Genomic DNA, 20,031 nt, shown 5'->3' on the forward strand with positions numbered 1-20,031 from the left:
GGAGAGCTCTGTGAATGATTCTCATTAGTCTCAATAGTGTTTGCATAAATTTCCTTTTCATCAAAGAGTAAATCATTTCCTGTGTATCTAGGATGGGCTATTAAAATAAAGTGTTACCATATTAGTCTGCAGGAAGTTTAGAGGAATAAAGATTGAACAGGCAAATAAATTTCAAGGTGTTATCATCAAGTTACTATCAAAACTAAATACAACACCTATCAACAGGTCCTCATATGTTTCAATACCTATTGAGTGATAATGTGTTAATGACAGTAATTCCCCCTTTACATTTGGATGTGTTATTATGTTTGTTCATCGAAAAGAGAGAAAATTAGGAAAGTTAAATTGTAAAATTCATTTTTTAAAAGAACCAATTGATGTGTATTTCAATAACTTTGTGCATTTCAATAAATTAATATTTGTTGAGGAATTTTAAATTTTAGTTTTATGTTATAAATCAAGAGGCACACATTTCCAAACCAAAGAATGTTATTTTCCAATGTAAGAATAACTGACCTTCGGTCCAGGAGTTCCAGGCTCCCCTCGCTCACCTCTTCCAGGAGGCCCTGCCTCCCCTCGCTCACCCTGTCACAAAATGCAAAACCGTAAATGGCAACCCTCCTCTCTCTCCCCCTATCCCCCGCTTGTACCTGTAGATTAATAAGTAAGTTGAATAAAATTAAAGAAAGCATATAATTGCCATGTATTTATCATGTATCCAGCACTGTATTAATCGCAACATGAATTATCTAATTTAATCAAACGACTGCTCAATCCATTGCATTATCACTTCCACTTGATAGATAAAGACATGAATTGGTAAATGCCTGTCAAACACCTACGTAAGTAAATGGAAGACCCTTAAAGGGACCTGATAAGGGCCATCATGATACCTCAAGTCAGGAATAGATAGAGTTTTCATTCTGCGGCCACTTTCTCAGTACTACCGGGATGCAGCATGGCAAAGTGGTTAAGGCTTTGTAATGGCCATAACTTATCACTTGTAGTGGCCAGGCTTCTTGTAATCCCACATCCCGGGCCTGTTATTTATCAGTTCTGGGTTTCGAGGCAAGTTAGTTAAGTCCCCAAAGCCCCCGTTTCCTCTGTAAAATACAGAAAATTATAGTACTGATCTCATCTACACTAATAAAAGAGAAAAATGGTAATTGGCGTACGAGCTACCCTTTTCATTGGCTAATCAGGGCTATATGCAAATTAACTGCCAACTAAGATTGGCAGTTAACTGCCAACTAAGATCGGCAGTTAACTGCCAACAAGATGGCGGTTAATTTGCATATGTAGGCACAATGCAGGGAGGCGAAAGGGAAAGCAGGAAGAAGCCCCCTGCCACTGACAGTGATTGGAAACCCAGGGGGGAGCTAAGAGCTGGGGGGCAGGGCAAAGGCGGCCCTGGGGCCGCCTTTGCCCTGCCCCCCAGCCATGATCAGAGAATCAGGTGCCTTTGCCGCCCTGGCCAGTGATAGCAGGAAGTAGGGGGGAGCCAGTGATGGGAGCTGGGCATGGTTGAAGCTGGCAATCCCAGGAGCTAGGGGTCCCTTGCCTGGGCCTAAAGCGAAGCCCACGATCGTGGGGCCGCTGCCACTGCAGGTCCCCGCTGCCCGGGCCGGACGCCTAGGCCAGAGGCGTCAGGCCTAGGCAAAGGGCCAATCCTGCTATTGGAGGGTGATGGGGGTCAACGCCTGAGGGCTCCCAGTATGTGAGAGGGGGCAGGCTGGGCTGAGGGACACTCCCCCCCCCCCACACCCAGTGCACGAATTTCGTGCACCGGGCCCCTAGTAACTTATAAATGCAGTACACGACACACAGGTATTACCGCTTTACTTTCTCCACAGCTCTGTGAAGTATGAATATGGCCACTGCCCCCAAGGAGCTAGTGACCTACTTAGACAAGGTCCACATATCAAAACAGTTAAGAAGTCAGGAGTAGCATAAGGCCATATATGAGAGAAGAAGAAACCCCTGGGGTTTTTAATGGTCCAAACTGGCCCCCTGAGAGTGAGACTCGAGTCATGTTTTGAAGGATGAGTAGGTTGTATTTTATAAGTATTGCTGCTTATGACTATGCCCTTAATGAGTGCAGGAACTGCACAAGACACTTCACATGCTTTATCCTACGTAATCCACAGGGCAGATGAGAAAGGTGTTAGTATTCACAGTCTTACAGACGAGGCAACTGAAGCTCAGAGAGGTAAGTAACTTTCTCAAAGTCACAAAGCTTTTAAAAGGAAGAGCAATAATTTAAAACTGTGCTCCACCTTCAACTTCTGTAGAAATATTTTTGTATGTGATCCTTTGAACATCTCTGGCCATTTTCCAAGGAAAAATGTGTAGTTGTGGAATTGCTGTGTCAGAAAGTATGAACATATTAGAAGTTTGCCAAGTCACCCTCCAGGAAGACGCCGCCGTTTTATATTCCCTGAGCACAGTAGGCTGTCTGGCTTCCCGCACGATGGGCAGCATTCAGTACTCAAACAGGTTGTGAATTCAGTCTGCTGTTAGCTGGGTGATACAGGGCTTTAAATTCCAAGACCTTGATCTGTATCAGTCCCTCTCTGGGAAGCTGTTATGGTTTTGCAGGTGAGGTGGGACAGAGGAGAAGGTGGGAGGAAGGCAGGCGCTTGAGGAATGCAGCAGGCGGAAAAGATGCTCTGAGAGCTTCCCCAGGGATTAGAGACTGAAGCCCTTCTGTTGACATATGGAATTTTTATCTTTAAAAAGTACCATATTTGGCATTTCTCTTAATATTTTACAGCAGAATTCTAAAATAGTAACTATAAGCTTGTTTCAGGGCAAAACAGAAAGCTTAGAAAATCATTTATCTGTTATATACCAGAGGAGTGGAGTGGCTATATCTTCACCTAGAATCACTTTAAAAAATTACAGTGCCCCTAATTGGTTACTTGTCACTTTCTGGATTTACGTAATTTGTTTGTTCACTTCTTTCTCTCCTCCCACCCTTCCCACACACACTGGGAGGTAAGCTTCAGGAGAATAGAGACCATTTTTGCTGCATTTAGTTTTCATTCTCAGGTACTAAAAAAAAGTCTGGCAAAAAAAATTGTTGGAGTAACGAATAAACAGTATCACGCAAAGTATTCTAAATTAATGAGAATAACACTACATTTCTTTAGACTGCTGTAGGTCTCTCCCAGGACTGATGTAGATGCTGAGGACAAGGCAATGCATAGACAGATTTTTAAATGACATCACACACCTTCCTTCATTATGATTTCTCTTCACTGTGTTGGGGGGTAAAACACAGATTTATATTTTTAATCTGAATTGAGTGGGACAAAACCAGATTACCTAAACAACTGGGAAAAAATCTAGTGTTTGGCTGGAGGAAATGTTTAAATAATCATGACTTTTCCGTTATGATACCAAATTCATGTATGATAGGCAATTTAGCTGAAAAATAAAATTCACAATATTGCTAATAAAATGAATATCCTATCTACATCCCTTCTTGAAGAAATACAAAACAGGTACAGAACATTCCTCATTTTTATTGGGAGTTCAGAGTAGTATCTGTGATAAGAGGACCTGGTCTGTAAAATCAGGCTGGGCTCCTCATGAGCAGTAATTAATGGTGAGTTTATGGCCCCGCATCTGGATCTTTTTTGAAACTGTGGAATAGCTTAATGTCGGTGAACTATAGAAGAGATATTTAGGGCTGACCTCCCCTCTCTACGGCCGGCCCGTGTTTCTTCTATATTTCCTTGCTTAGCAAACCCAATGCCACCACCATTTAGAGATGAGTTAGCTCCAGCCTGGTTCTCTGAAGCATCGACCAGACAGAGCTTCAAGCCTATAACCAGGCTGCCTTCCTTCTCTGAGGCTGAAGCCTGAGTAAGTACGCTGGCTCTTATACGAACACAGAATGCTCCCTCTCTCTCCACCCACCACCTCCCCTCTCTTCCAGAAAGTGTGTTTCTGTGTGAGTCTGTTCAGGCTAGCAGGCATTCCTCATATTTTGTTAATAAGCCTGACAGCTCATTATGTGAAAATGAAATTGCTTGAAAAAACAGCAATTTTGCATACATTCGACCCAGTGCCCCGTGGGCCACGCATAGTTTCCATTTACTGGGATTAGGGTTACTTTCTCTGGAGCAGTGGGAATGAGGACGCCTCTGTCAGAACAGACCACGAACACATTTCTCTGGCTCCCGGAAATCAGCCTGGTTTATTTCTGGCGAATGCAATACACATGGAGGCAAAGGCGGATATGGGTTAAAAAAAAAAAATGTAGTTTGATTTAATTTTGCCCCTCCTTTGATTCATGACTCTGTCATGAGTGAAGTTCCTCAGAGCTGTACATTTTAATGTCTTAGTGGGTAGATAAAAAGAGAACGATAGGCCTGACTGTATCCGCAGCAGCATAATTTTTTATTTGGCGGCATATAGACTGTGCTTTTAGAGCCCTCTCTAGGGTTGCCAAATGGAAGATCATGAGATGGTTTTCATTACAGGATCTTTCTGCAAACGTTATTCGGGATGGATCCTTTTGGGATGAGGCACTTAGGAATCTCTATGACATCAGTACTCCTTGAAATCTAGGGAGTGATGTGGGAATAATAATAATGTTTGATTTACAAGTTTGTCCTAAAATCAGCGATAAGGAGGAGGAGTTGATGAGTTCTATCTCCCCTCCTCAGAATTCCCCCACTTTTCCATATGGCCAGGAAGCTAATAGCACCACATCAATTTAGGAGCAATTTGGGGGACAACTGGAACAACTAATATATCCCACCTTCCTGTTGTCTTGCCCAAGGCTTTCTAACATTAACTTCCTGTTACTCTATTTAATACGGGGCCTCCATTAGAAGTGTTAGAATGGGTGACAGGCTGCTTTTATTCTTTATGAGGCAAACAGGTATGGTCACCTAAATAGTAAAGTTACCCCCTATTTCTTTCAACACAATGGACAAACATTTTATGACAGAAAAATTCAGAAAGAAAGGAAGGGAAAGATTCCACTCACCTTTGTTCCCGGTAAGCCTGGCAAACCTGGCTCCCCTTGAGGGCCAATGAAACCGGGTTCACCCTTTAAAGAGATGGGCATGTGAGACTGTTACCAATTGACAGTAAGTAAGTAAGTAAGTAAAGTTAAACTGATTTCCTTCTATTGGGATCTCACATCTTTGATTGCATACAGCTTTCTTGCTGAGATCCAGCCACTGCCAATAAAATTAAATAGGTTTTGAGCAATGAGAATACTTTGAGCAAAGCTTTGGAGAAGCTTTAGAAAGTAAAAGTGGCAAACCACCCAGATCAATGTCTTTATAGTTTCCTTTCTCATCTGTTGTCCTGTGGTTCTTAGCATTTACCAGGTCCAGTTAATTATGTTTGGGCGAGTTTGGTAGGTAGCCTTTAAGATAGGTGTAAATGATCCCACCTCTTGGTATTCATGCCTTTGTGCAATGCCCTGTGCTTGAGTGCAGACTGGAGTTAATGACATGTCTAATTAACAGAATTTGGTAGAAGTAATGGGATATCACTTCTGAGACTAAGTCATAAAAAGACTGTGGCTTCCATCTCCAGGGGGTCTTTCTTGTTCTCTCTCACTTGGATCACTTTCTTTGGGGAAAGCAAGCTGCCATACTGTGAAGAGCCCTTGGGAGAGGTCCGAGTGGTGAGGTCAGAGGTCAGCCAACAACCTCATGTGTGAGCTTGGGAGGGGACGCTCCACTCAGGTGAGACCGGAGCCCTGCTAACAGCTTGACTGACCCCTCATGGGAGACACTGATCCAGAGGCACTCCGCTGAGCTAGGCACAGATTCCTGTTTCTCCAAAATGGTGAGATAATTGTTTGTTGTTTATAGCCAGTTTGGGGGGTAATAATGATATGCAGCAATAGATACCTGAATGTTAGATGTGGCTAGGGAAGAGATTCAGGAATGTTCAGCATGACAGAGAAAATCTCTGCCCTTGCCCTACCTCCGTAACCTCTTCTCCACTTAGAGGAAACCCAGTTGTGGTATACTAAAACGTATTTGGTCTTGTTCCTGGTCCCTTGCACAGAGCTCCTACAACCCTTTGAATTTCCTGAATGATAAGAGTAATAGGAGCATCTTTTGTTATTCTTGACAATCCCCTTTCAAACATACCTGAGTTTATGCTAATAAGGTGACTCTTGGTAGGCTCCTAGATAGCTTCAGGATGGAGCTGTGATAGGAGGAAACTTTCAGCCCTTTGCCTCCTCTCACCATCTCCAAAGAGGGGAGAAAGGCTGGAGACTGAGTTCAATCACCAATGGCCAGTAATTTAAGCCATTGTGCCTACAATGGAACCTCCATAAAAACCCCTAACAAAGGGGACTGGAGAACTTCTAAACTAGCGACCACATCCATGTGCTGGCTGGATGATGCACCCCAACTCCATGGGAACAGAGGCTCCTGTGCTCCAGACCCTTCTGACCTTACCCCATGTACCTCTTTGTTTGGCTGTTCATTTTTATCTTTTATAGTAAACTGTAATATTAAGAATGGCATTTTATTGAGTTCTCTGAGTTGTTCTAGCAAATTATCAAACTAGAGTCAGAGTAGGTTGTGAGTACCCTTGAATCTGTAGTTAAGTCAGACAGAAGTCATGTAACCAGGGGCCCCGTTCCGGTGATCCACGTCTGAAGTGAGGGCAGTCTTGTGGGACTGAGCCCTTCAACCTGAAGAGTCTGATGATGACTCTGAGTAGTTAGTGTCACAATAGGATTGAGTTGTAAGACACAGTTGGTGTCAGAGAATCAGAGTTGGATAATCGGTGTTGGAAAAGACACTATGTATTTGGTGTCAGGAGATATTCATATTTCCAGTGTTCATATTTTCTTGACTAGCCATAAAGTTTTATTTTCTTTTTAAAAATGTGCTCAAATGTAAGGTAATCTAACTTCCTAAAATCGATAAAGTTTTAAAGTAAAAAATGTAATGGCTCTGTTCCCATAAATTCTCTCCTCTCCCCCTCAATGAATTATTTCTGGAACAGTTCCTAATGTTGATACATTTGTTTTTTTCCTGAGGTTGGGATATTTCAACATTTTTTTTGATACTTGGAGTTGCATTGTTAAAATACACTATATAAAATCTTGGGTCTTGGGCGAACAAAAAACTGCTATCACCACCACAAATGTATCAGACTGGCATATAACTCAAATGGATTTATCTCTGGCTCTGATGTGCCTGGTACTAGTTTAAGAAGAAAACAAGGTGGAGGGGAACCAATGCTTTACTATAAGTTTATTTTTTGTGAAATGTCTATAACTCTATTCTACCTGTCCCCATATCCTTACACACATTGGAAAGAAGAATCTAAACAAAAAATTTGGGGTGGATCTCTTAATGGTCTAAAATGAAAATCAACTATATTCAGAGAAATCATGATGACTATTCTACTTCTTGTTAAAGAGTTTAACTTGTTACTTTAAACAAAAAAGTCATATGGAATACATTTATTTACAAGTAAAATATTTCTCCCAATAAACTTATATATATAAATATATAAATATTCCCTCTCCACCCTCAAGAAATAAAGTTGCATTAAAGTCAATGTGAATCATTAGGAATGACTTACTGGCATGGAAACATAATACAAGTTAATAGGTTGAAAGTTTACATGTAGACAAGACTCTTGCAATATCTTCAAGTAGAAATAAAATGATCTCACTGTTTAGCAAAGCAATAGAAGCACCATTAAAGCATACTAATAAAAGAGAAGAAAAAAAGCAAATGCTGCAAAAATGTATTTCTTATTCATGTTAGTGCTTAGTTTATAAAAAGAAGAAGCATGCAGTTTCATAGTTCACAAATAAACAAATAAGGATTTGTGATCTCAGTGACCAGACTAAAGTGGCCCTTTCTTCAGTTTTAGAAAATAGAACATATTTTATCCCAAGTAAATATATAACAAGTTCCTTTAAACAGAATGGTCAGAGGAAAAATTTAAGAAAGCACCCACCATACCCATGTACTTATTTATTTCAATGTATTCAAGGGGAAGATAGCATATTTAACTTTAGGGCCACAGACATATTTATTTAATTCCAGAGCTCTCAGTGACTTCAGAGACAGCTCCATCCTCTCTATGGGGAGGAAATAATCATTGGTCTCTTCTTTGTCTCAGGTTTGAAGGACATTATTGAAGTAATTAAGGCATAAATATGTCTACTCATGATTCAGCTCGTTGCACTATTTTTTACCTTTCAAAACTTATAACACTTACCCTTATTAGTGTACATTGATACACTTCAGATTCCACATGTCACCTAAACTTTAAGAAACTACCACTTGTAGAGTTTGAATTAGTATCAAAGAACAATACTCTTAATTTTATGAAAAGTCTTTATTAAAATTATCTTCCCTGATCCAATTTACCTATCTGCATGTGGCTGGTTCTCCTGTATATACTTCAACCAAAACAACAAATTGCAACAGATAGAATGCAGAAGCAGATATGAGAATCTAGCTATTTTCTATTAAGCCAGACATTAAAAAGATTTGCAAAAAATAAAAAAGTCACTTCTCTTCCTTTTTTTTTTTTTTTGAAGATTCAGTTATCTTTCATAAAACACATGACCAGTTTTAATTAGCACATAATCAGTTTTTTAAATTTCTGGGTTTTAATTTCTAGTACAGAAATACCAATAAGATAGAACCTACATAAACAAAAACTCTTTTAATCCTGATTTGTAAGTGTGTAAAGGGATTTAGAGACCAAAATGTTTGAGGACTATTGGTACAAAGTCAAAGAACTGAATTAAAGCCTGATTTTACAAGCTGGAATCTTAACTTGCCATATAACGGAAGATTCTGGCATCATTAATGGTGGCTTAGTTAAGACTTACTATAAAGATAATGTAAGTAACGCCCTTAGCACTGTCTCTATAATGAGGCAAGTGAACAATAAATGTTTGTTATTATTGTTGCCCTTATTATTGGCTCAAAAATTTTGGCTATCATTATTATTAGTAGTAATAGTAATGTAAGTATTATAGCTTCCCAACTAATTGGTGATAGACAAGGTGAGCGCTTGTTTCTCTATAACCTGGATGGGGCTGTACTCAATACCTCTTCAACTTCTTTCAAGAAGTAACCCTAAATTTTCTTGTGTGAACATATCATTTTATGACAGAATATCCACCTTTTAGAGCACTTAGGATTGCAAAACCCAAAGTGGGTAAGGTAGAGAAGTGACAGATTTACTATGAATGAGTTTTCATCTTCTTTCAAAGAGAAAGAAGAAAATGGTCATACCTATTGAATTTTCCTAAATAAATGTAATCCTTTTAAAAAAAGTTTTGCCTCTTTGACTGATGTAGAGATTAAAGGTTCTAGAATCTCCTAAAAAGCCTAATAGAGAGGCTATGCCAACCTACAGGTCTATGAATACTTTAGTGTGATAGAAAAGCAAATGATTATTCTACTGTAGTCACAATGCCAGTTAACCAGCATAGAGGAAGGAACCTGGATCAGGGGAAGGCAGGGAAAGCAGATGAAATGTGATTCAAACACAAAACAGTTTGGGAAATCACCTTTGGAGTAAAGCAGACTGCACAAAAATCATGTTACATAAGTTTTCAGGGCAATAAACAGGGGAAGTAACTATTATATTGGACTATAAAGTGATTCTCAGACTTGTGTTTGCATATCTAATCTCATTTAGTCAGTGGGAAATAGGAGACTGCTAAGTTGGAAATTATTCACACGTATTTGTCTAAGTAGACAGGTGGGAGTGAGGTGCAATAGAGGAAATTGGCGCTATAATGAAATTAAGCTCTTAGATTAACTTTAATGAAGAAACAACTAAATCTAGAGGGCATTTTTCTTTTTCCTTTTTTTTTTTTTTTACAAGTCAATTACCTGAATTAGAAAATCCCAATTATAATTTCAATGAGTCATTTTAGGAATAACATGGGAAACATGAGGCTGAGGTCCTTTGAAAAGGGCAGATGCTGGCTCCCATAATCAGGAAAACATAGACTTAAGCAGGTAAACAGAAAGTAAAATAGCTTTACAATTAAAGTGAAAACAATAAAATATGGCATTTTCTTAAACAACATTAATCTTTTCAGTTTATGATATGTTAGTGCTTTTCTTATGACAACAAAAATGTCTAAAGAAAATGGAGGAAAGCCAAAGGCTTCAAACCAATGAAAAGCAGAGGAATAACTTAAGAAGAGTACTAATTACCTCTGAGCACTTTAATCTGTTTTTCTCTCAAGTGTCATATACATTTTTTTCTCTCCTTTCAGCTATTCAAAATTTTCCTGCCTCTTTATTCACTCACCATCTCAAGTGAAGTAGCATTTTAGGTTTTTACTTTTGTTATTGTTGAGAACAATGTCAATTGGGATTCTGTTCATATTGGTGCCACTGACTGTGTGAGGAAGGGAATTAAAAAGTGAAGGCAGCCAACTGAAAGATCTTAAAATGTAATTGCTTGCAGTGTACCTAATCAGGGAAAGAGAAAAGTAAAAAAGAAGGAAGAGAGGAAGAGGAGAAGAGGAATAAGGAAGGAATGGAGGGAGGGGGCAGGAGTAAGATGGAGGAAGACAAGAGGGGTGAGGAAGAATGGAGAGGAACAAGCATCTCAAAATGTTATATTCCTCTATCATGGCCATAACAATTAAATCCAGGTTTAATCTGTTGTTGGTTTTTTTGGTTTGTTTTCACTGGTTCCAACTAGATCTATCCTTGGGACAAACAAAAAAATAAATAATATCATATTTAAATCTTAAAATAAATACAGAGTTATGACTTAACCACAGCCTGGAGATAAAATATATGCAACACTATCAGAATCCTAATACAATCCAAAATGTTAATCACTAAAACACAATTAATAGTTGGCATCATATTTTGCTACCCAAGCCACATGCTAACCAGTGATTAAATGGTTGCCAGAGAAATAGAAATCTCAGCTCTGTTAGTGGTATTATGCCGGGAGCCGGTCCATCCTTGCTGTTTCAAGGGACCTGGCATATATGGCATACGGTTCTTAATATGTTTGCTCACCTTCTTGGCGCTGTGTTTTAACCAAGGTCACCTCTCCGAGAAAGGTTGAATCCCCAGGTAGGGATTTTCCCCTGAAGTTAAGGAGGGAATAAAACCCCTCAACTAAGTGCCAGGCGGGTAATTAATCCCTTTAACTACGAACAATCATGCTTAGACTACATAATCTTTTCTCCCTGGAATGGAGATAAGAAACGCCCTAACCTTTGTAATAGAAATTGATAGGATTGAATCAACTGGTATAAATACAGTTGTAACAAGACAGAAACACTCAGAACTCAGAACACAGAACTCATGAGACAGAACACAGAACTCAGAACAAGACAGCAAGAGACAGAACTCAGACAGGGCTTGGAAGACAGGACCAAGAGAGACAGAGCCTAGGCACAGAACCTACACAGAACGTTCTCTAGAGACAGAAGAACTTCGCTGGAGAGAGCATGCCGGAGGATCCTGGAGAGGGACTGGCCTCGGAGCCTAGAGACAGAGCCTAGCGGGAGAACATGGCAAGGGATCCTGGACTGAACCTGACTACAGAAATTGGCAAGAGAACCTGACTAGAACCTGGTGACTGAACCTGACTGGAGTACCTGGACAGAACCTCTCTGGAGAGCCTAAGCAGAACCTCTCTGGAGATCGAGACCAGAACTTGGCTGGAGATCCTGGCTAGAGATCCTGGCTAGGCTGCTGATCAACTGAACGCTGTCTCCGTGCCCTTCCTTCTTCACCGACTCCGTCCACACCTTTGGGGACCCCTGGACCCGCTGGGGCTGGACCCCGGCAGTATTATTATATGGCATTAATACAGCATCGAATTCCAAAAGGAAGGAACCTTTGGTTTAATTTTCTGGCCTTGTCCTGGATATTGCATCTGATTTCTTCCTGAGTTGTTTCATGAGTTTTGTGCTTTATTTATTCTTAACGTTAATTAATCAGCTCACCACCAATGAATTAAATAACCCAGGTTTCAATCCCAAGACTGAACACATTTCCTTGTGTTGAGCTGGTGGGAGAGAGGTGGTTTTGGCAACTACACTGAGACCCAGGTTGGCAGCAGAAATGTTATGAATTCATGATGAAGCCCAATAGAGGCCCGGTAGTAAACTGCTGGAAGTGGCAGCAGCTGAAAAATCTCACACATGTTGCCCATTTAAACAGCCAGGGCACACAAAGATGCAAAACCAAGTCTATGGGTTTCAGCTATAGCTGGGATGAAAGGTGGATCTTCACATGACCAATTTTGAAGGGCCTGATAGTTTCACATTGATCTTTCCAACTACAGCTAACTGTTTCAGCAACCACAACTTTGATCTTGTAATGTGAAGCTCAATGAATATGTCACAGTAACTAATATGTACTATGTTTGAAAACTTATTTTTTTCACCAAACAATAGTTCCTTTATTGATGAGAGTGTCAGTATTATTGAGCACACACACTCTCTCTCTACTTTCTTTCATAAATTGGGAGTACGTACAGAGAAATGAAGTGAGCTACCAGGAGATTTAACTATAGGAAGGTGGGATCTATTCACTCTATAAGGTAAAGCGAAGATACCACAAAAATAAGATTTTGACTGAAGTCACTTTTGCTCAACTCATTTGCTATTTTTTAAAAAATTTAAACAGCCCATTGAGATCGCTTAAATTCTGTGTATTCTGGCCAGTAAATAAATAACCCCAAGACAAAATTTAAAACCTTAAAATAATGCAAACAACTACCATCTTTACAAACCAAGAAGGCACCAAAACCTGGCCTTCTGTAGTACAAAAAGGCCAGTGAAGTCTAGGAAATGCCTAAGAACTTGACCTTTCTGAACTCTAACAAAGACCATTGAAAATCTGTACCAATTTTTCTCCAAACCCACATGTGATACATAGCAAGGAAGTATTTCAGATAACCTTACTTTAACTTTTAAATGACTATTGGGACAATTCACCTAACACCAGTTTGTCAAATTTACATAAAGGATGTCCTTCCTATAGATGAGAAGAGTCAGCAAATATGGGAATGGGATTATTACTCAAGGTAAAAAAGGAAGAGACAGACAGCTTCATTCACACAGAAATGGCTCACCAGGTGTTTCCCTATAAACTTCCAGAACTCAACATCTGTTATATAGAAGGGTGGACAGAAAGTCCTAACTGATTAGCTCTTGCCCACAGAAAAATCTCTGGTTTTTCATTTATTACCATTTGTTTTATTTTTATAAGTCATTATCAATTAAAGGAGCAAAAGATATCATTTTTTAACCTGTCTAAAAAGACTCCTCTAATACCTGCTTAAACCAAGCCATGTTTTCTATGATATTTATTACCCTCAAGCAGATTCAATCTTCATTGCCCCCCAAAACAGTACAACAGGGCTCAAAAATATGTGATTTGCGTGGGTGCTAAAAGCATCACCAATAATTTTGATTAATGTGTCTTGACACTGAATGCATTAGCCATACAATATTCTTCTTGCTTAAAGGCTAATTAGAATTCAAGTCAGCATGATACCTGCTTTTGAGGATTACAGCAAGGACATTTGTTGTAATAAGAACCTCCAGGCAGCCAGTTTTGGTAATGATTGATTTGTAAAATTATTGAGGGGGAAAAAATGAGAAAGTAGAGCTTATCCCAAAAACATTTATTTCCCTTTAGGATCAAATTTGAGTAGTATAAATTAAAACATCTTGGTGGTTACGATGAAAATGAACTACTATAGCAGGTTTATTTAAACCCCAGAAAACATATCTTTCTGATTTTTTTTTTCTTAACAGAATTACATCATGAAAGCACATTTGGTGAATTTATTGGAAGTTTTATTCTGGCTGCTAAAAATCTCTGATTTCTGGTTGTATGAGTTTCCTAATTGGACTCTTAAATTATTCAACTGCTCAGACACACTTGGTGCAAGCAGGAAATAATTATAAGTAACAATAACAATGTTATCCTTTTAACCGGTATTTCTTCCTTTTTTTTTTTCTTTTAGGAATTCATTTCATATCCTATGTTACTTCCAAAAAGTTTCCTCTGCTATTTTTAAAATGTGATTTGATGTGTCTGAGGAAGAAACCTCCTCTCCAGTGGATTTAAAAGTTAGGTTTCTATTAGATTATTTAATCCTAAGAATGCCAAAATAAATGTTCCCATCACCTGTAAAAGTTAGTCTTTATATGATTTAGTGTCAAAGATGATTTCATATAATGAGGTACAAAGTGTTAGTTACTGTCTCATAGCCTCCCGATCCTCAAGTTCTTGTTCTAAATGTCAAATTTTCACTAATGGAGAAGCCAGAGCAAAAATATCAAGTTATGAGAGAAAAGACTATATAAATTTATTTGCCATCTAAATGATTTGATGTAATTTTTACTGTTTTATGTCTCCCTACTGTATTAATTTCACTGTACTATGTACATTTTTTCAATTTCTTTTCTGAATATGAGATAAACTGGTGGTCCATATTGAAAGGAGAAAAGCAAGCACTGAAAAATCAAAATATGTAAAAAATGTCTTGGGCCTTACCCAGTTTGGCTCAGTGGACAGAGCGTCTGACCTCAGAATGAAGGCCCCCGAGTTTGATTTCGGTCAAGGGTATGTACCTCAGTTGCAGGTTCGATCCCTGGCCCTGGTTAGGGCGGGTGTGGGAGGCAACCAATGGATGTGTCTTTCTCACACTGATTTTCTCTCTCTCTGTCTCTCCCCGCTTCCACTCTCTCTAAAAATCAATGAAAAATATCCTCAAAGTAAATAAATAAATAAACAAACAAATAAGTAAATAAATGTACTGTTTCTCATTTCTTAATGTCACCTTCATTGAGACATAAAATCTTAGGGCGATGTTTTATTTAAAAAATGTCTTGGGCTAGGCAACACCATGACTGAGGCCTAGAGAATTTCTTAATTCATTTGTCAAGTTTCCTTTTGCTTTTGTGTGAACAGTGTCAGGAAGAAGAACTTTGACAGCACCATGTCTCACACCCAGAACACTGTATCCCCTCATCCTTTGTTCCTGGGACAAACTTGGGTGATAGGAAGAGAGGAATAGTATGAAGCCATGTTTCAAGAAAAAGTAGGTTATCTCACTGCTCTTAAAGGTAACATTCACCCATCACTGCAAAGAAAATTTCAGAATTTACATCTATTAACCTATAGAGTATAAATGGCTTTATGTTCCTTAGGTTATTGATTTTTAGAGGGAGAGGAAGGGACAGGTATAGATAGAGAGAAAAACATCAATGATGAGAACCATCCATCTGCTGCCTCCTGCATGCCCTCTACTGGAGGTCAAGCCCGCAACACCAGCATGTGCCCTGACTGGGAATCCAACCTGTGACCTCTTGGTTCATGGGTCTACCCTCAACTGCTGAGCCACATCAGCCGGGCGATTATTTTCATTTTATAAGGAAATGTGATGATATAGATTCATGAACTGGTGAGGGGCAGGACCAGATCTGCACCGTGGTGATCTGGCTCTGCAGTCAGGAGTCTTGACCACTGCTCTATACTCCTTAATTACTAGGGTCACATAATCATAAAAGGGCTAAGTAATGTATTTACATTTTTTTCAAAATAACTGTGGAGAGAAAAAGGCTTTAAAAATAGGAACTTTGAATCTTACGTTTTTATGGGATATCAGAAAAGCTAGTTACAAATTTTGCCCATGAAAAATATATTTGCTAGCTTGTTTTAAAAAATAATTTTAGGAGTTCAAATCTTATTCCAGAAGATCAATGTCTGCATGGTACATTGTGCATAATTTAATTTTCCCAGTTGAACATCTTGACACTCTATGAACCATGAATGCATGAAATAGGAATTCCAAATGTCTTCCACATGGTGAGAGGACTTTCCAGTACTTGTGCAGGAAGCTGAAGAGCAATTTGAAATTAAGCTATGCCTGTTCTTAGTGACTTTTATTATGTATGCCTAAGGTAGTAGCACTTTCTCTGAGTGGGACCCTGAGGTGACAGATGAGTCTGCTGTCTGTATTTAGGCACTTTGCTCATTTCCTGAGAGCTGTGTGGAAGGCATTTGGATGCTCATTAAATTTCCAACCATTGCCCGAGTGCAACAGGTGGCAAATCAAAGCTTCCCTGGTATGTCATGGCTGGTTTCCTCAATGTCTTGGAAATAACGGATGGCATTTGCATGCTCTCCATAGCACCAGCAGATAAGAAGGAGATGAATAGCAACAGGAAGTATTTCCAAAGCATAAACAAACACACAAGTTTAGGGAGGTTATGACTAATGTTCTTGCTACCGCACTTTCTAAATACATACACAGTGTTTTCATCTTTTAAATATTGTTATCTTTCAAACTATGAAATCATGAACTCTCCTGTGGCTAGCTACCTAATAAAAACAGGTATATTCAAGGAATAATAACATCACAATTTAATGGAGCTATATCATAAAGTTACAAACTTATAACTCTACATATATGACTGTTCAATGAGTACTAATGACTATGATATGTTCTTAAATTGTCTCCTTTACAAAATTACTTATTTATACCGAGAACCTACTACATTATAAGGAAAGCATGTCAGTCACATCCTGAACCAGAGTGAGAAGACAGGCTTATTCATCCAAAAATGGAATCTGTGATTTAAGTAAACTTTTAGATAGTTACCCAACAGTCCGTGGTAATTATACAGAAAAGGTTTTTGTCACTATAATCACTAGTCAATGTTGGAAAAGGAAAGACAATTGTCAACTATATGATCTTGACAGAATTTGACTGGCAGTTGCCTATGACTCTAGGAATAAAAGCATTTACTGGGGGTGGCAAATCACCAATATTTTTCCCGATTTGAAAGAGTTTGAAACATTCAGATTAGTCCACAGATGACTAGAAAAATGACCTGGGGTATTTTAGGACATAAAATAACTAAAAGGTAATGATAATAAGCAGTAGTAACTGAAATTGTTTGTTTTAAAGAAAAAAGACTCAATACCGTCACCCTATATATGCTCTCTCTCAACAAGAAAGTGCCTCATGCTCAGGGGAAGAAACAACTGTATTTCAAGGCAGCATGGAGGTCCCTGCTGCGGACCTGGTGCTGGCAGCCCTTCACCCTGCAGGCAAGTGCTGCAGGAGACGCAGCCCAGGTCCTTCCAAAACGCTCCTTTTAAATGCCTTCCTCTTATTTATAATGCTACAAGGTTCTTTATAATTAATGCCGACTATGACTTTCTTCAGTTTGTTTTAAAAAATCTATGACCTTCCAATCATTTTTAAAAAGCTCCCTTTTTAAATGTGTGAGAACTACTAAGGAACTGCCATAAATTAACTCTATAATATGAAATCACATGTTCATTTATTAAGTTATTTTGGCTAAATATCAAATGATAAGGAAATAATTTGGCTTTTTAGTAAACTATTGTCATAGAGTATACTTTTTCCATGGAAGAAACCAAGGAATAATAATACATTAAAAACACACATCTGAACTTCAATAAACTAATCTGAAACCTTCGAACAAAAAGCAGAACCAAAGTTTCTGAGTGCCAACCTAGAAGACACAGCTTTCATATCTGTTAATTCCACTAAATACACCCATAAAATATTATGTATGATACCAGATGATGTCTGGGAGCTCAATAATTTAACTTATTTATTCTAAAATCTTATAATTTCATCTAACACATTTCAGATACAACCTTCATAAAACAGTATACACAACCCTCACAGTGAAACTAGGAACATTAATTTTAGAATGGCCTAATACATACTGGAGATTAATTTAAAACTCTACAAGGTGATAACAATAAAATATATTTTAAAAAAACCCCACCTCTATAAAGTGAGAAAAATGTAAGGAAAAATCTACTTGCATTGTGTTTCCCTATCAAACAGCTCTGGAATTTAAAAAAGAACTTCAAAATAAGAGCTGATTTTAAGGGGGTACCTACAACTAAACAGGACTTTTAAGCCTTCTCCGTTGCCATGTTGAAAACTTCTGAACAATTAAAAAATATTTCTTAACACTTTTAGATGGTTTAAAAATATGTAAATGATGTTTTAAACTAAGTTTTACGCAATTATTTCAAAAGATACATAAAAAATTTATGGGAAAGTATGAGTCAAAGTAGTTTAGTAAAATGATTTGTACTTTTCAGTCAGAATTATTGACAGGAAGTGGAAGCACAAAACATTTTAGAGGGATTGTTATAATGAGCGAGTCATAAAAACAGCTGCCCAAGTGTTAGATTTATGGGGACGTGAACACTATAATTCTGGTAAAATATCTGTTACGATCTTAAGGATAAAGCTAAATGTGAAGGTAGGCATTCTAGACTTTAAAGAATTCCTGATTTCAAACGAAGTGGCTTTTACATTTATTTAAGTGAGGGGCATATTAGGTTACCTAACAGAAAATATAGTCCAGAGAGTGATGGAAAACTTTAAAAATACCTATGCTTAATTTTTAATTAAAAAATGTAAGTGGCTGAGAGGTGAGTATTTAGAGAACAACACCGCGTTTCCAGTGTTCATTCCCCCCTGTCTTCGGGCTGTCTCTGTGACACTCGCACCTGCAGCTCTGTGGACCACGGCTGCCGGCCGGCAGGTCGGTATTTACCTTTATCCCCGGGAGTCCAGGAAGGCCAGGAAGCCCCGGTTCACCCTACACGGAAAACCACACAGCGTTACAGAGCAACAGTCGCCCAGGCACGGTCTCCGGAGAAACGCGCGGCAAGTGTCCCCGCCGGGTGCTTGCCGTCTGCATAGGCACGGCCTCCTTTCAGGAACTGGGTGAGATTATACAGCTCAGTCAACTCTTGATTCAGAATTGGTTGACCCTTTTGCAGATTTTCCTGCCAGTTCACTGCTCACTGGCATCTCTGCCAGAAGGCAAGAAAGAGAAGTAAAAGGAGAACGAGCTCCCACGTTTTATTAATTCCTGGCCAACGGTTTGCTGGGGAGGCCGAAGCTCTGCTGGAGTGAGGATCATGCGTGCCTCTGAATAACGCCTCCGAGCCCAGTGCTCGCTTACATCAGATGATCAAGAGTTGGCTGTGTGGACAGATGGTTACATCAACACAACATACATTAAAAGTCGTGCTCACTTTTAATAAGTATAGTAAGATTTCTTTTCCATTCCTGAATGATGAGAAGATAAATGCATGGTTAATATTATACTTAACTCCAGCCCATATTTCTGACAATTGTTGAGTCTGGGTAACCCTGCCTAGCAATTTAGGGCTAATGGTACCATGCAGCTGTTCCTGAGTACAGGTCTCAGATTAAGTGGCAGATTTGGGGTGAGCACACTGGAGTCATGATTAACCTTCTCATTTTCACAGAATGGTCTACATTATTTTAAGTACAAAGTATAGTGACAAGAGGTTACATGCTTAGAAAATCTCCTGAATTCCACTAAAGAAGCATAATGGAATTGCTGGAGAAAATGAAAGTCCACCTTGTGCTGGATTGAGGTGACTATTTGTGGAAAGTAAAAGGGTTACACATTTTCACGAAGGTCAGTCATTGGGAAGATAACTATACTGAGACAGGAGTAATAAACTAATAAAGTGGTAGAGGAAGGTATTTCTTTTCATCTAAATGCTTTAACAACCTTCATTTCAAAAAAAAATCTACTAAGAACAATCAAAGATTTCATTTTTTTAATATTATTACCTTCAAATTATGAAGAGTGATAACTTGCTCTAGTATTATCACTAAATGACGTCATCTACTGTGGATTAAGCTGTATGGTTAGACACAGAAGGACAATGACTTTCCTGATGGTTTAGGTCAAAGGTGCTTCAGGAATGAAAAAGAAAAGCTATTATGTATGAAACTACCAATAGAAGTTTGCATTGTGAACGAGAACACTAGATGAGATTAAGCCAGAGAAGAAAGGATGATTACTAAGCATTTGCTATTTCATTCAAATAATACCTGTCCAAAAAAATTATAATTCATACAGATACTACTTTATATATTTGATTTTCTTTTTTCTTCCTCCTTTTTCCTTCAATCAATTAATTTAGGAAGATTTAGTAAAAAGTGCTGGTATCC

The 20,031-nt window shown here is 38.6% G+C and overlaps 1 long non-coding RNA gene across 1 annotated transcript; it reads right to left on the reverse strand.

Annotated features, from left to right (window-relative positions):
• Positions 1–515: 515 nt before the first annotated feature.
• LOC132214716 (uncharacterized) lies at positions 516–18,636 on the reverse strand. The gene is made up of 3 exons (XR_009448337.1): positions 18,590–18,636; positions 5,003–5,065; positions 516–585 (listed from the first exon to the last, which is right to left on the reverse strand). It is a non-coding gene; the product is annotated as an uncharacterized LOC132214716 (long non-coding RNA).
• Positions 18,637–20,031: the final 1,395 nt, after the last annotated feature.

Source organism: Myotis daubentonii, chromosome 1 (genome assembly GCF_963259705.1).
Source record: "Myotis daubentonii chromosome 1, mMyoDau2.1, whole genome shotgun sequence".
Taxonomy (NCBI): Eukaryota; Metazoa; Chordata; class Mammalia; order Chiroptera; family Vespertilionidae; genus Myotis; species Myotis daubentonii.